The sequence below is a fragment of the Canis lupus genome, chromosome 14, assembly GCF_011100685.1.
Source record: "Canis lupus familiaris isolate Mischka breed German Shepherd chromosome 14, alternate assembly UU_Cfam_GSD_1.0, whole genome shotgun sequence".
Classification (NCBI taxonomy): Eukaryota; Metazoa; Chordata; class Mammalia; order Carnivora; family Canidae; genus Canis; species Canis lupus.
The window spans coordinates 49,462,198-49,479,949 of NC_049235.1; the positions used below are offsets into that span (position 1 = coordinate 49,462,198).

The 17,752-nt window shown below is 35.8% G+C and overlaps 1 long non-coding RNA gene across 13 annotated transcripts in view; it reads left to right on the plus strand.

Moving 5' to 3' along the window:
• Positions 1-17,752, plus strand: part of LOC111098831 — a 187,261-nt gene that overhangs the window by 69,152 nt on the left and 100,357 nt on the right. For 12 of the 13 annotated variants that reach the window (XR_005369721.1, XR_005369714.1, XR_005369720.1 and 9 more), the window contains one exon: positions 5,161-5,245. The exons of the other annotated variant lie outside the window; for it this stretch is intronic. This is a non-coding gene — a long non-coding RNA (uncharacterized LOC111098831). The remainder of the gene's footprint in view (positions 1-5,160; positions 5,246-17,752) is intronic. 13 annotated transcript variants of the gene reach the window in all.

Genomic DNA, 17,752 nt, shown 5'->3' on the forward strand with positions numbered 1-17,752 from the left:
AAATATCCTTCTGCCTTTATTTCAGAACAGTTAAGTTTGGGCTCTCTCCCCTATTGCAGTAGTCTTGAATAACATCTTCCTTGCCATTTTTAGCAAGTGTCTGATGCAACTTATCTCTTCCACAGTTTTGCCTGGTTCTTTATTTGGGGTTCTTCTATGAATAAGAAAACCTACATGACTATGCCTTATTCTGCACTTGAAGTGACTGCAGTTACTTTTCATTGTAATTTAAAGCTATTAATAAACCTAAAATTAATGTCACAAATACACTATTTATGATTCACTCAGAAATTCTTCTTTTATTCTGTGCAATATTTTATTTCTGTTTCACTAGAAAGATGGAAAGATATTTAATGTTAACTTCAAATATAAATATTTTTGCCTCCAGAAATCTGAGATTCCTCTCCATTTACCACCTAAAAATTTCTTAAGTTCTCTCTCTCATGCCCAATTTTTATAGCTCCTCATATATTTAAGGCTTCCGTCATTTTTCATTTAGGCTAAATATATTTTACTTGAATCTGTACTTTCTCCCTACTCCCACACAAATTTATTTTCTACCTCTCAAAAGGGTGATTTTTCCAAATTGGTAGTCAGGATATGTAATTCTTAGAGCTACTATTGCCCTACACTGCCCTGTACCTTTATGTGAATTAGATAAGATGTCCTCTTCTTTAGCTAAAATAGAACTAAGTAATAGACTAGGAACTAAACAACTGTACTTGGGATGAGCTGGGGAAAGTAGGAACTTGAGCAGTTTTCCCTTTGAGTAAAGGGAAAGGATGGTAAGGGATGAGGAGGAACAGACTACTTGTTGGTTGCCATAGGAAAAGAATACTTCAATGGAGAGTGCTGGCTCTTCCTAATGTAAAACTGACCAAGTATAGCATTACCAATAGCAGGACTATTGGCTTTAGATGCTTTCTCACACAGTATGATACACAATATAATATGATCCATGTGTTATTTGTGAAGTATTCTTACCAAATAGTTCTAATAAAGACTAATTTTAGGTATAATTTCCAGTTTATAGAAAAGGTAGACAACCAAGAAATAAATTTAATACAGGACCACAAACAGGAAAATCCAAAGTTAAAACATTCATAGGACAGCTTGCCTTCTATCTTCAGTAGTGGATGCCAAGAAAAAAGTTGGTCCATTCTACATTAAAATGAATTCAAATGCTATAACAACCAAACACAAGGCATAAGTCATAATTGATTACTGGTTTGTAAACTAATGGACAGTATTGGTTGGAGCTCCTGGGAATATGTGTACATGGGCTGGTCATTAGATATTATTTTGGGGTTATTATTAGTTTTTTTCAAGTAAGATGATAGTACTACTAATATAGAAGGAATTATTTAGGTGTAAAATGTCATAATGGCTGCAATTTACTTTAAAAAAAACTTATGTGAAAAAATAATTGAAGCAAATACAGTAGTATATAAACAGTGTTAAATTTACATATCTATAACCACAACTATATGGTCAGTTAATCTTCAACAAAGCATGAAAGACTATCCAATGGAAAAAGAGTCTCTTCAATAAATAGTGTTGGGAAAACTGGATATCAGCATGCAAAAGAATGAACCTGGACCACTTTCTTACACCACATACAAAAATAAATTCATAATGGATTAAAGACCTAAATGTGAGGCAGGAAACCTTCAGAATCCTAGATAAGACCGTAGAGAGTAACCTCTTTGACATCCTACCATAGCAACTTGTTACAAGATAAGTCTCCTGAGGCAAGGGAAACAGAAGCAAAAATAAACTATTAGGGCTTCATCAAGATAAAAAGCTTCTGCATAGTGAAGGAGACAATCAATAAAACTTCAAAGACAACCTACAGAATGGGAGAAGATATTTGCAAATGAAATATCTAAGAAAGGGTTAGTATCCAAAATATATAAAGAACTTTAGAAACTAAACACCAAAAAAATAAATAATTCAGTTTAAATGGATAGAAGACATTGATAGACATTTTTCCAAAGAGAGTTGTAAGGCCCAATGTCTATTTAAGAAGAAGTTTTTAGGGAATCCCAAGTCAGCAGATACGAGAAAAACAAACAGACTTTAGAGGAATTTGAAGCCCCTGGGATTATAGCTACAACAGACATTAAGGACCACTCAGCTCTTAGCCAGATTAACATAACTTCTCATGGTAAAGACCTATTAATCTCAATTCCTATTACCCAATATTCATGTCTGGCTTTTAGTAAAATTACAAGGCATAACAAAAGGCAATAAAACCCATCAGTCTGAAGAGGCAAAACAGTCATCAGAACCTGACTCAGATATAGCAAAGATATTATAATTATCAGACAGGGAATTTAAAATAACTATGATTAATATATTTAGGGCTATGCTGGAAAAGATAGAAATGTGTAAGTTCAGATGGGCAATTTGAGAGATTGATGTGCAATCTAAAAAAAGAAGCAAAAAGAAGTGCTAGAAATAATATTTTAAAGGAAAACTAACAGAAATGAAGAATGCTTTGATGGGTTTATAAGTAGACTGGTATGACCAAAGAGTCACTCTGAATTTATCTGGATAATATTAATATTTATTTATTTCTTAGATGTACATCAGTAATTATTTCCGCAAAAATGCATTCTGTGATCCAACTTTTCTTGATATCTTTGTACCACAATGACTACTTATCTACAAGGATATCACAAATTATCTTTTTAGACATCAGCCTTCTCTAGTAGACTGTGACCATGGTGTATGCAATATGGATCACTTTGTTACATTTTCTGTAAGTCAGGACTAACTCATCATAATACCAAACAAATGCTGAAGAATTGTCAGTAACTATATATTTTATTTTCTAGAAACCTTTGTAGTAAAAAAAAAAAAAAAAAAAAAAACAACTTGGTAGTCTATATTATAAAGCTAAACATCTGAGATATCTAACTTGTATTTTTAACCATTGTTTGGCATCCACAGTTTAATAATTGGAAAATTTTTCAAAAACCGTGCTAAGTTGTAGTGACTTGACATGTGGTTCAAAAAAAAATATGAAATTTGATTAGAATGTTGTGAATTTTGAATGTACATCTAATTATTTTTCCCAAAGAAATCACTTCTTCAGAGGACTTGCTTGATATACAAAACAGCTTAAAATTATAGGCTTTTATTTCTTTTTCCTAGCTTTGACTTCAGTACATATTGGGTGTCAATTCTCTACAGGTCTTTCATGTTTCTGTCATCTTGTGAGCAGATACACCATCACTGGTCTGGATATTTGTATTTGCAAGGATATTTGTATACTGAATAACCTAGTAAAATGGAGACAGTACCTTCTTCCAAAGAAAAGTGCAAACTTTTCAAACATACTTAATGCCAATGATAAAGGACTGAGGATCCTTAATCTGAGAGTTCCTCTCTTAGAATATAATCTATTGTGTGTGTGTCATCTGGCCCTCTTTGCATTGTTGTGTGGGAATTGGGGCTCAGAAACTCAGAGAAATACTGACAGTTTGGTTACTGTTCTTGCTGTGAAAAGTAAAGTGGCCTTTATCTCTGGCCCAGGAGTCTCAGTTTTCTACCAGCATTCATGATCCTGTAGCAGGCTAACTTACTAGCTTGAAAGGAGGATAAAATACTAGGTCCTTCACAATTCTTAACATACATTATAGAAAAAAAATGCCTTCAGTTGGAAAGTGGGTGCTGCTGTTTAAGCAACAATTATTTAATTAGAGCAAGAATGGATTCTTTTGAAACTGTGAGGAATGGCAAAACCCAGGAAGGAGGTGATCCCACAATAATTTAGTATAGTCCTGTTTGAGACTGTATAACACACTCTATAAAACTACTGCAGCCTGGAACTCAGAGCCTTGGAGTGGGGAACAGAAAAATACACAGCGATATGTTTCCAAGACTCCTTACTACTATTTTTGTCAAGAAGCTAAACAGATGAAAGTATTAAATGATTTAAAGTCATATATTCCAGTTGTGACATACATGGATAAAACATGGAGTAGACAGGCTTGACAAGACTTTTATTTCTACACTGGGTGAAAATGAACCTGAAAGTAAAGAGAAGGAAGAGAGAAAGAAAGGGATAGGGATGGGGAGGGTAAAAAGAGAGAGAGAGAAAAAAAAAGCCAGGCAGCCAGAAGTGGTGGGAGGAAACAGTGAGAGAAGTGTGGTAGGGAGGAAGTAGGAACATAGAGCAACAGAAAAACAAAGGATTAGAGGAGGGAAAGAGAGAATGGAAAGATAGAGAGATGGGAAAATAGATTGAGGGAGAGAGTGAGAATTAGTAGTTAACAGCAAGCACATGAAAGAGAACAACACATTGACAAATACCCCTATTTAACTGTCTGGATAGGCAAGTTTATATTGTGAACTTGCTAAAAAAATGATGTTTTCACTTGTAATTCATTTTTCTCCCTGGCACTATTGATCTAATCTGAGGAGTGACCATGCCAGGGACCATGCCAGTAAATGTTAAATTACATTCAAGGTACCTAAGATTCAAAATCATGGCTTAAAATGTTCACTTCTTGCAGTGGATCAGCAAATATTCCTATTTCACTCAAAACTGCATTTTGATATTCATTTCCACATACCCTGTGGTAAAGTCAACCCTGAACAATAATTGCATCTTTAATCTGCAAATCATGTGACTTTGTCGACTGAATTGTGTTGTGAAGGATCCAATAAGGAGGAATAATGAAGAGAAAGAAAAAAAATGAATATTATACACAGTTTTATTAAATAAGCCATCAAAATATGTGATTAAATTATTGAATCTTTGAGAATGTTTTATCACAGAACTTTTCACTAGTGTTGTCCTACAATAAATATGATTTAGTTGTTAAGAAAATAAGGTGCATCACAATTGACAGTTTTATTCAGTTAGCCATGTAAATTTCTAACTGAAAAACATTAAAAAAAAATTCCAAGGCAGAGTTCCTGATGAGATTTTAGCCATAAAGAAACTAATGACAGGTAAAAAGGTATCAGCGTCCTCATTGGAAGTCTTGGCATATTTAAAATCTAAATTAAATGGGTTATGAATGTCAGTGATACACTAACGATTAACAAAGAGCTCAGGAGATATTAAATAACTGAAGTGGAAAGATAGGATGATTGATGCAGTAAAGGTATTAAAGGACCAAAGGACTGACAAAAAGCATGTTTCAGTGTTATTAGATGGAGTGTGAAAATCCTTGAAACAAATGTGGAACACCGGAGCTTCTGCTTGAGTTGGAACATTGGATTTGAAGAGGTATTTAGGGGAGATAGAAAGTGTATTATTTTAGGAGATGATCCTCATTAATATTAATAATTATGAATGTTATTGCATTTTGTGTTTAGAGCTTTGTGCGAAGTATTTACTTTTTGTCTATCGTTACCGTGATGTTACAAGATAAATATTATTATCCATGTTTTTTTGTTTTTTTTTTATTATCCATGTTTTATCAAATAGAAACCAACACAAAGAATCTCAGGGTAAGGTTGAACTAGTTAATGGTGTGGCAGAGATTCAAACCAAATTCTGTATTCTTTCACTCTAACAAAAGAAAAATATTCCAAGCCTTCAGATCAACTCCTTTCAGTGAGTCAAAATAACTGCGTTTTTCTATTGCTGCCGTAACAAACTTACCACACTTAGCCAAACTTAGTAGCTAAACTTTAGTAGTTTATTTTTAAATTTTTTTTTTTAAACTTTAGTAGTTTAAAACCATACCTGTTTTTCAGTGTCTTTAGATTGGAGGCTCCCATTTCTGGGTCTGCTCTTACCTGGGGACTGCCTTTGCTCCTAGAAGTCACCATCATGCCTTTTTGCGTGGTTCCTCTATCTTCAAACCAGCAATGACAACTGAGTCCTTCTCATGTTTTGATCTGTCTTACTTTTTCCTCTGCTACCAGCTAGAGAAAACATCATGCTTTTATTTTTGTTTTTATTTTTTTAAAGATGTATTTATTTATTTATGATAGACATAGAGAGAGAGAGAGAGGGGAGAGACACAGGCAGAGGGAGAAGCAGGCTCCATGCTGGGAGCCCGATGTGGGACTCGATCCCGGGACTCCAGGATCACACCCTGGGCCAAAGGCAGGCGCTAAACCGCTGAGCCACCCAGGGATCCCCCAACATCATGCTTTTAAAGGGCTGGCATGAAAGTCAGCTGATTTGGAACTTGTTACATTTGCAAATGAGGTACAATTTTTATTTATTATTATTATTATTATTATTATTTTAGGTAACTGGGATTTATAGTTTTATGTTTTTATCCAGCATCCCTTCATATCTGGGACATCCCTTGCTCTGGGAGTGTCCCAAAGTTTTGTCAGGCCCTACTCATCTTTCTAAAAACTTTCATTGAATACTTACTCAGTGTAGTTCCTAACTTATCTCAAACTTAAACCTACTTATTTCTCCCTATGTAAGGCCTATTTCGATTAGAAAGCCTAAAGTCAGGGGTCTTAGCAGGAGAAACCTGGTTTGTTTTGTAGCCCATAACCGTCTCCTCCCAATTTGCTGGCTGCTGCTTCTGACCCCTCCAGTGTCAGGCCAAGAGATAAAAAGAATTAGGAAGAATGGGCATGGCCTTGCATGATACAGCTATAGTGTTTTCTAGGCTTAAGTGATACTCAAAATTGCCATTCCCTTTTGTAGAAATTCTATGAGATTACTTAGAGATTCCTCTGGTTAATTTCACTTTCTAATATTGAGTAAGCTTACTTTGAATTCCTGGCCATTGTTCTCATGTGATCCATTCATTCTGCCCAGTCATCATCTAGTATATGCTTAGGGTTTTTGCCTTCTCAGTGATGTTTTCATGCTTCAGCCTCATTCTAAAATTTCCAACATCTTTTACTCTATTCTTCTTCAGAGATAATGACCTTTGATTCTTATTTGCCAAAAAAAAAAAAAAAAAAGAGGAAGCCATCAGAACAGTACATCCCCAGCTCCACATCAGCCATCTGTGCCCATATGTGCTGACTCCCTGTTTTTACTGTAGAGGAATTTTCCATGCTTCTCAGAGGACACCTGCTCTAAATGTGTTCTATATCCCAATGCTCTCACCTCCTCAAAGAATCCCTTTGCCCCTCTCTTTCCTGCCTTATCAGTATTTCACTCTTTGTTACCTACTCGAAGTTTCTCATTGGCTCACAAACTTTTTTTCTTTAGAGAAGAAAACAAAAACAAAACAAAAACCTTCCTTCCCAGCTACTGCTTACCTAGCTATCCCACTCTACAGGAAGCAATCTTCAAGATAATCATGTATTATTACTTTCTGCAAATCAGTGTCCTTTTCTCAGACTACCCCTTGATTCCTTCATTTTCCCTACCTTCATAATTTTTCCAACATCCAGTCACTTCTCCCCACTTCCAAGTACCATCGCCCTGGTCCAGTGCTGTATCATCTCTAACTTTGGTTACTGGATGGCCTTCCTGTTACCACAATCAGCCTGATTCACAGTTTTTTTCTTAACACAAATTATTCTAGTTCCTATCATGGCACTTCACTTAAAAGCCTCCAGTGGTTCTGCCTTTTACTCACAGAGCTATAAAGGTTCAGAATGGCCCACAGACCCTGCAAATTCTAGGCTTCTCTATCTCCCTGAATGTATTTTAACCTATTTCCCTCTTGTTTTACCTGTCCTGACAACTGTCTGTTTTCTGCTCTTGAATACCTGAAGGCACTCTTGCCTTATGACTTTTGCTGTTTTCCCTCCCAGAAAGATTTTTCCCATATTTCCCCATATGCCTTCCTCATTCCTTTAGGTCTTTTCAGCTAGACGTTGCTTGAAACCTTATTTAAAGCTTAAAAGACAACAATGCTCTCCAGACTTTTATCTTTCCTCTCTTCTGTGTGTTTATTTTTTTTAAGGAGTTCAATTTGCCAACATATACCATAACACCCAGTGCTCATCCCGTCAAGTGCCCCCTCAGTGCCCGTCACCCAAACACCCCATACCCATGCCCACCTCCCCTTCCACTATCCCTTGTTCATTTCTCAGAGTTAGGAGTCTCTCATGTTCTGTCTCCTTCTCTGATATTTCCCACTCATTTTCTCTCCTTTCCTCTTTATTCCCTTTCACTATTTTTTTATATTCCCCAAACGAATGAAACCATATAATGTTTGTCCTCCTCTGATTGACTTACTTCCCTCAGCATAATACCCTTCAGTTCCATCCACATCAAAGCAAATGGTGGGTTTTTGTTGTTTCTAATGGCTGAGGAATATTCCATTGTAAATATAGACCACATCTTCTTTATCCATTCATCTTTCGATGGACACCGAGGCTCCTTCCACAGTTGGTTATTGTGGACTTTGCTGCTATAAACATCGGTGTGCAGGTGTCCTGCTGTTTCAGCATCTGTGTCTTTGGGGTAAATCCCCAGCAGTGCAATTGCTGGGTCGTAGGGTAGCTCTATTTTTAACACTTTGAGGAAGCTCCATACTTTTTTCCAGAGTGGCTGCACCAGTTCACATTCCCACCAACAGTGCAAGAGGGGTCCCCTTTCTCCACATCCTCTCCGACATATGTTGTTTCCTATCTTGTTAGTCTTCACCATTCTCGCTAGTGTGAGGCGGTATCTCATTGTGGTTTTGATTTGTATTTCCCTGATGTCAAGGGATATGGAGCATTTTCTCATGTGCGTGTTGGCCATGTGTAGGTCTTCTTTGGTAAAATCTCTGTTCATGTCTTCTGCCAATTTCATGATTGGATTGTTTGTTTCTTTGCTGTTGATTTTAATAAGTTCTTTATAGATCTTGGATACTAGCCCTTTATCTGATATGTCATTTGCAAATATCTTCTCCCATTCCATAGGTTGTCTTTTAGTTTTCTTGATTGTTTCTTTGCTGTGCAGAAGCTTTTTATCTTGATTAAGTCCCAATAATTCATTTTTGCTTTTGTTTCCCTTGCCTTCATAGATGTACCTTGCTAGAAGTTGCTGTGGCCAAGTTCAAAACAACACAGGTGTTGCCTGCATTCTCCTCTAGGATTTTGATGATTCTTACCTCACTTTAGATCTTTCATCCATTTTGAGTTTATCTTTGCGTCTGGTGAAGAGAATGGTCTAGTTTCATTCTTCTGCATGTGGATGTCCAATTTTCCCAGCACTAATTATTGAAGAGACTGTCCTTTTTCCGGTGGATAGTCTTTCCTGCTTTGTTGAATATTAGTTGACCATAGAGTTTAAGGCCGATTTCTGGGTTCTCTATTCTGTTCCATTGATCTATGTGTCTGTTTTTGTGCCAGTACCACATTGTCTTGATGATCACAGCTTTGTAGTACAACCTGAAATCTGGCATTGTGATGGCCGAGGCTCTGGTTTTCTTTTTCAATATTCCTCTGGCTATTTGAGGTCTTTTCTGATTCCACACAAATCTTAAAATGATTTTTTCCAACTCTCTGAAGAAAGTCCATGGTATTTTGATAGGATTGCATTGAATATGTAAATTGCCCTGGGTAACATTGACATTTTCACAATATTCATTCTTCCAATCCATGAGCATGGAATGTTTTTCCATCTCTTTGTGTCTTCCTCAATTTATTTCAGAAGTGCTCTGTAGTTTTTAGGGTATAGATCCTTGACCGCTTTGGTTAAGTTTATTCCTAGGTATCTTATGCTTTTGGGTGCAATTGTAAATGGGATTGGCTCCTTCATTTCTCTTTCTTCAGTTTCATTGTTAGTCTAGTAATGCCACTGATTTCTGGGTATTGATTTTGTATCTTGACACACTGCCGAATTGCTGTATGAGTTCTAGCAATCTTTGGGTGGAGTCTTTTCAGTTTTCTATGTACAGTATCATGTCATCTGCAAAGAGGGAGAGTTTGACTTCTTTTCCAATTTGAATGCCTTTATTTCTATTTGTTGTCTGATTGCTGAGGCTAGGACTTCTAGTACTATGTTGAATAGCAGTGGTGAGAGTGGACATTCCTGTTGTGTTCCTGATCTTAGGGGAAAGGCTCCCAGTGTTTCCCCATTGAGAATGATATTTGCTGTGGGCTTTCATAGATGGCTTTTAAGATGCTGAGGAATGGTCCCTCTATCCCTTCACTCTGAAGAGTTTTGATCAGGAATGGATGCTGTATTTTGTCAAATGCTTTGTCTGCATCTATTGAGAGGATCATTTTGTTCTTGTTTTTTCTCTTGTTGATGTGATCAATCACATTGATTGCTTTACAAGTATTGAACCAGCCTTGCATCCCGGGGATAAATCCCACTTGGTCATGGTGGATAATCTTCTTAATGTATTGTTTGATCCTGTTGGCTAGTATCTTGGTGAGAATTTTTAAATCTGTGTTCATCGAGGATATTGGTCTATAATTCTCCTTTTTGGTGTGGTCTTTGTCTGATTTTGGAATTAAGGTGATGCTGGCCTCATAAAACGAGTTTGGAAGTATTCCATCCCTTTCTATCTTTAAAAACAGCTTTAGTAGAATAGGCATTATTTCTTCTTTAAACATTTGATAGAATTCCCCTGGGAAGCCATCTGGCCCTGGACTTTTGAGTCTTGGGAGGTTTTGATGACTGCTTCAATTTCCTCCCTGGTTATTGGCCTATTCAGGTTTTCTCTTTCTTCTTGTTCCAGTTTTGGTAGTTTGTGGTTTTCCAGAAATGCATCCATTTCTTCTAGGCTGCCTAATTTATTGGCATATAACTGCTCATAATACATTTTTAAAATCGTTTGTATCTCCTTGGTATTGGTTGTGATCTCTGCTTTTTCTTTTGTGATTTTATTAATTTGAGTCTTTTCTCTTGTGTTTTTAATAAGGCTGGCTAATGGTTTATCTATCTTATTAATTCTTTCAAAGAACCAACTCCTGGTTTTGTTGATCTGTTCAACAGTTCTTCTGGTCTCTATTTCATTGAGTTCTGCTCAAATCTTTATTAACTTTCTTCTTCTGCTGGGTGTAGGTTTCATTTGCTGTTCTTTCTCCAGTTCCTTTAGGTGTAAGATTAGCTTGTGTATTTGAGTTTTTTCCAATTTTTTGAGGGAAGCTTTTATTGTGATGTATTTCCCTCTCAGGACTACTTTTGCTGTATCCCAAAGATTTTTTTTTTTTTTTTTATGATAGTCACACACAGAGAGAGAGAGAGGCAGAGACATAGGCAGAGGGAGAAGCAGGCTCCATGCACCGGGAGCCCGACGTGGGATTCGATCCCGGGTCTCCAGGATCGCGCCCTGGCCCAAAGGCAGGCGCCAAACTGCTGCACCACCCAGGGATCCCTGTATCCCAAAGATTTTGAACGGTTGTATCTTCATTCTCATTAGTTTCCATGAATCTTATAAATTCTTCTCTAATTTCCTGGTTGACCCTTTCATCTTTTAGCAGGATGCTCTTTAACCCCCACGTGTTTGAGTTTCTTCCAAATTTCTTCTTGTGATTGAGTTCAAGTTTCAAAGCATTAAGGTCTGAAAATATGCAGGGGACAATTCCAGTCTTTTGGTATCAGTTGAGACCTGATTTATGACTCAGTATGTGGTCTATTCTGGAGAAAGTTCCAGGTGCACTTGAGAAGAAAGTGTATTCAGTTGCATTTGGATGTAAAGTTCTGTAAATATCTGTGAAATCCATCTGGTCCAGTGTAGCATTTAAAACTCTTGTTTCTTTGGAGATGTTCTGCTTAGAATATCAGTCATTTGCAGAAAGTGCCATGTTGAAGTCTCCCAGTATTAGTGTATTATTATTTAAGTATGTCTTTACTTTGGTTATTAATTGATTGATATACTTGGCAGCTCCCACATTAGGGGCAAAAATATTCATTTTTGGTAGGTCCTCATGTTGGATAGATCCTTTAAGTAAGATATAGTGTCCCTCTTTATCTCTTTCTACAGTCTTTGGGATAAACTTTAATTTATCTGATATGAAGATTGCTACCCCTTCTTTCTTTTGAGGATCATTCGAATCGTAAATTGTTCTTCCACCTTTTATTTTCAGGCTGTAGGTGTCCTTAGGTTTAAAATGAGTCTCTTGTAGACAGCAAATAGATGGGTCTTGCTTTTTTATCCAGTCTGAAACCCTGCGCCTTTTGATGGGATCATTAAGCCCATTCACGTTCAGAGCTACTATTGAAAGATATGAATTTAGTGTCATCATAATACCTATTCAGTCCCTGTTTTTGTGGATTATTTCTTTGGGTGTCCTCTTTCTTTTACAGAATCCCCCTTAATATTTCTTGCAGAACTGGTTTGGTGGTCACATATTCTTTCAGTTTCTGCCCATCTGGGGATCTATTTATTTCTTCATCTATTCTGAATGAGAGCCTTGCTGGATAAAGTATTCTTGGCTGCATGTTCTTCTCATTTAGGACCCTGAATATATCCTGCCAGCCCTTTTTGGCCTGCCAGCTCTCTGTGGAGAAGAGAAGTCTGTTGTTAATCTAATATTTCTCCCCATGTAAATTAGGATCTCTTGTCTCTTGCTGCTTTAAAGATTTTCTCCTTATATCTTGGAATTTGCAAGTTTCACTATTAGATGTCCAGGTGTTAATCGGTTTTTATTGGCTTTAGTGGGGAGGGGGATCTCTATCTCCTAGATCTGAATGTCTGTTTCCCTCCCCAAGTTAGGGAAGTTCTCAGCTATGATTTGTTCAAATATGCTTTCTGGTCCTCTGTCCCTCTCAGCGCCCTCTGGAACCCCAGTTATACATAGATTTTTCCTTCTGAGGCTGTCATTTATTTCCCTTAAACTTTCCTCATGATCTTTTAATTGTTTTTCTTTTTTCCTCAGATTCCTTCCTTGCCATCAACTTGTCTTCTATGTCACTCACTCTTTCTTCTACCTCATTGACCCTAGTCGTTAGGACATCCAGTTTGGATTGCATGTCATTTAGATGATTTTTAATTTCAGCCTGATTAGATCTAAATTCTGCAGTCATGAAGTCTCTTGAATCCTTTATGCTTTTTTCCAGAGCCACTAGTAGCTTTATAATTGTGCTTCTGAAATTGACTTTCTGATGTTGAATTGTAATCCAAATTCTGTAACTCTGTGGGAGAGAATACTGTTTCTGGTTCTTTCTTTTGTGGTGAGTTCTTCTTTCTAGTTATTTTGCTCAGTGCAGAATGGCTAAAAATGAGTTGTACTTATTAGAAACCCAAACTCTTCTCTCTGTAGCTTTCCAGCTGTTCTCTCTTTAAATCTCAGGTCGAATTCGTAGGTTTTCAGGATGATTTAAAAGTTATCTAGGTAAGTTGGTGGGGACAGGTGACTTGGGTACCCTACTCTTTTGCCATCTTTCCCCACCCCCCTTCTGTGTGTTTTTTAGTTATTTTTGATTTATGATTTTTCCAGCTTAATTGACATATAATTAATATATAACTTTGGGTGCAATTAAGGTATAATGTCAATTTGATACATTTATGTATCACAAAGCAATTACCACTATAGCCTTTGCTATCATTTCTATATCATCATATAATTTCCATTTCTTTCTTAAGTGTGAGAACATTTAAGATCTAGTCTCTTCACAACTTTCAAGTATACAAAATACTTTATTATGAATTGTATTTGCCACACTATCCATTAGATCTCCAGAACTTATAACTGGGTGTCTGTACTCTTTGACCAGTATCTCCCCATTTTCCCTATCCCCCAGCCCCTGATAACCACCATTCTACTCTCTGTTTTTATGTGTTTGGCTTTTTAAATTTTTTTTTTTTTTTTTTTTTTTTTATTTATGATAGTCACAGAGAGAGAGAGAGGCGCAGAGACACAGGCAGAGGGAGAAGCAGGCTCCATGCACCGGGAGCCCGATGTGGGATTCGATCCCGGGTCTCCAGGATCGCGCCCTGGGCCAAAGGCAGGCACCAAACCGCTGCGCCACCCAGGGATCCCATGTGTTTGGCTTTTTAAAATTCCAGATATAAATGGTATAATACAGTATTTGTATTTTTCTGACTTATTTCTCTTACATAATGCCCCTGAGGCCCATCCATGTTGTCACATATGGCAGGATTTCCATCCTTCCCCTGGCTGAATAATATTCCATGTTGTGTTTGTGTGTATGTGTGTGTGTGTGTGTGTGTGTGTGTGTTTGTGTATACCATATCTTCTTTATCCATTATTTTTTTATGTAGCATCTATTACTTTCAAATCATATACATTTTTATTTTTATTCTTTTAGTATGTATTCTGTAATAAGCTCTAGGAAGGCAGGGAATTTTATTTATTGTTATATTCCCCAAAATGGCATGGAAAAGCACAGGTGGTCATCTGCCTATCTGTGTATCTACCTAAATCTGCTGTGTAAGCATTTGGTGTCATAATTTTTCTTTTAAGCACCCGTGAAGCTGCATTTTTGCAATTTTGATACAGTATATTGTGTTACCATTTAATTCAAAATATTTAAAATTTTCTTTTGTGACTTTTTCTCTCATCTATGAATTATTTAGAGCTTAGTTATTTTTTAATCCTTTGAGATTGTCTTAGAGATCTTACTGGTTTTAATTACATATTTATTATGTTTTGGTCATAGAATGTACACTATATTATTTAACCTTTTAAAAATATATCAAGACTTGTTTGATGGACTAGAATATGGTTATCTTGGACAATGCTCTATACAATGAAAAGAATATGTGTTCTATACTGGATGTAGTGTTCTATAAATGTCTTATTGGCAATGTTAGTTGATAATATTGTTATTTTCTTATATCATTAGCAATTTGGGGCTAATCTAACAACTCATAATAAAGAAGTGTTAATTTCTCTGACCACGACTTTCGGTTTGCCCATGTCTTCCATTTGTTGTATCAAGTTTTGCTTCACATTCTCTGAAGTTTTGTCTTAAATACACACATTTAAAATTGTTAGAACTTTTGGTGAATTAGCCCTTTTGTCATTGTAAAATATCATTCATTTTTCTGATAGTACTCCCAGATTTGAAGTTTATGTCCTCCTTTTTTATATATATACATACCAGCCTTCTCATGATAAGTATTTATTTTGCATATATTTTTTCTATTCTACTTTCAATCTGTGTCTTTATATAAGTGTATACTCTTCCAGCTATCTGTAGTTGAATCTTATTTCTTTTAAATTCATTGCGATATCTTTTATTTATTTTTTTAAAGATTTTATTTATTTATTCATGAGAGACAGAGAGAAAGACAGAGAGAGAGAGAGGCAGAGACACAGACAGAATGAGAAGCAGGCTTCCTACAATGAGCCCCGATGTGGGACTCCATCCTGGATCCTGGGATCACACCCTGAGCCAAAGGCAGGTGCTCAACTGCTGAGCCATCCAGGTGTCCCAATATCTGACTTTTAATTAGATTTCTTAATCCATTTATATTTATTGTAATTATTGGCATGGTTGACCTATTATTAGGGTTTATCTTTGTTTCTTTTGTTGTGTTTTCCTTGATACTCCTTCTCTTATTTTAATCAAACAATTCTAACTTTTCTCTTAGCTCCATATCTAATCATCTCTGTGAGTTTGTGTGTTCACATAAATCTTTAGGGATTATGTGTATCTTAAACTAAACATTTTACTATATATTAATTATTTGATGCATTTGATGAATTATGTTTTAATTTACCAGTGGTTTACTCTCATTTGACCCCTTCTCATCCTAGGTAGTATGATTTTCATTCATTTTATATATTAATAAAAAATATATATGTAAAATTTGTATGCTATATATCAATAATACAATGTGACTTTGTTTTACAATTCAAAGGTCTTTCAAGGAAACTATTGAAAATAATGTAACTCCTTTATATTTAACTAAGTATTTATCATTTTAAATGATCTTCAGATCTTGTTGTTCATACATGTTTAACTGGTCTCATTTCTCTTTAAACTGAAGAATAAGTTGCCAAATTCTCTCAGCCTTTGTTTATCTTTGTTTTATGTTCAATTCTGGAGATCTTTTATGCTAGATAGATTATGTTAAATTGACAGTTGTTCTTCTCCTTTAAAGATATGTTCCATTGCCTTCTGGTTTATGTTGCTGCTAATGAAAAGTTAGCATTTATTCTCATGTTTATTTTCTTGAATTTTGGTGTCATTTTTCCTCTGCTGTTAGAATTTTTTATATCTTACATCTTTGCTGTTTGAAAATTGTGGTATAATGTTTCTAAGTATGATTTTCTGTTATTTTATCGTGTTTAGGATATGTTGATGTCTTTGGATTTATGCACTTACATCTTTTTATCAAGCATAGGAAGTGGTTTGTGCAAAATGAGAAAAATGATCGATAGTTATAGCCTATTTAAGAGGACAAAATCATGAGAAAGTATATCTGTAATGCTTACAGTGTTTGTGGTGAACTTTGAGATAGGAGAAAGGATAAGAACCAATTTAAACTATGCTTAAGCATTTCAAAGTTATCATTAGAAAGGATATCATATTGATGAACATATAGAGACTATTGCTATAAAATATTAAGTAAAAACTTGAATTATTCAGAATACATTTATAGGAAAATGGGTATGAAAGATATGTAATTACAGAATTTTACATGCATAATTGTGTCAATACAGAGCCTCAAGTGAACTGTAAAAAAAATTTCCTCAACACTGAGAGGCTTATGGATTTTAAAATATAAGATGTTATCAAATTTATTTAATTAGCAGATGATATAAATGACCCAGGGAGACTATGGTGATATATCAAGGCATGATAGGAAAGCATAGAAGACAGACTGGATTTGCAGTCTTGGATGTTCTAACTGTATCACTCTTACTGCTATTATTAAAGGAGCATAGTTTAGGCCTTGAGTAGGATTTTATAAAGAAAATACTACAATGAGATAGGAATTAGATTATCAGTCTATATTAATCTTTTGCTATAGTTAAAATAACAGATATTCTCTAATTTCATAATAATTGGAATCAAGGGGCTCCTGGGTGGTGCTATTGGTTAAGTGTCTGACTCTTGGTTTCAGCTCAGGTCATGATCTCAGGAGCCTGGAATTGAGCCTGGCTCCACATTTTGTGTGGAGTCTGCTTGAGATTTTCTCTCTCTCTCTCTCTCTCTCACAGCCCCTCTCACTCATGCTGTCTCTCCCTCTTTCTTTAAAATAAATAAATAAAATCTTTTTTAAAAATTGCAATCAAGATGAAAATAAGAATAACGTGCTGTATTTAAACCTTAAATTTTAGCGTTTTTTTCCCCCAGATTTTATTTATTTATTAATGAGAAACACAGAGAGAGGGGCAGAGACATAGGCAGAGGGAGAAGCAGGCTTCATACAGGAAGCCCAATGTGGGACTCCATCCTGGGTCTCCGGGATCAGGCCCTGGGCTGAAGGCAGTGCTAAACCGCCAAGCCACCCCACCTACCCAAATTTTAGCTTCTTAAAGCAGAATGATTATTGAAATAAATCTTTCAGAAAGATATGATAGGCAGGTTTAAAAATTCTTTATTTGGTTAGTGACTTAAAATTAGTTTGAGCTTATTATGTGAAGAAAATCTCTTCCTCCATCATGAGGTGTTTAATGAAAGAAGAAAAATTAAAGCACTAGATTATCCCAAAGTAGCATGCTGTTACTACTGATATTTTAAAACATATCATATGCTTCAGGCAAATAAATTTAATTAAAGAATCCGAGTGCCTTCATAGATGAAGTTGCATTATTCATGCTTTTACAATGATCCTTTGAATCTAGGGAAAATAAATGAATAGTGACAGCATAATAACCAAGGGAGAAAAGAACACAGATTTAGTATTGTGATGCCAAAGTAATTTCTTTAAATAAATGGACAGTTCAGCCAATTGCCAGTAAGTTCAGTAAATAAAACCACTTGTTTTACTCAACTGGA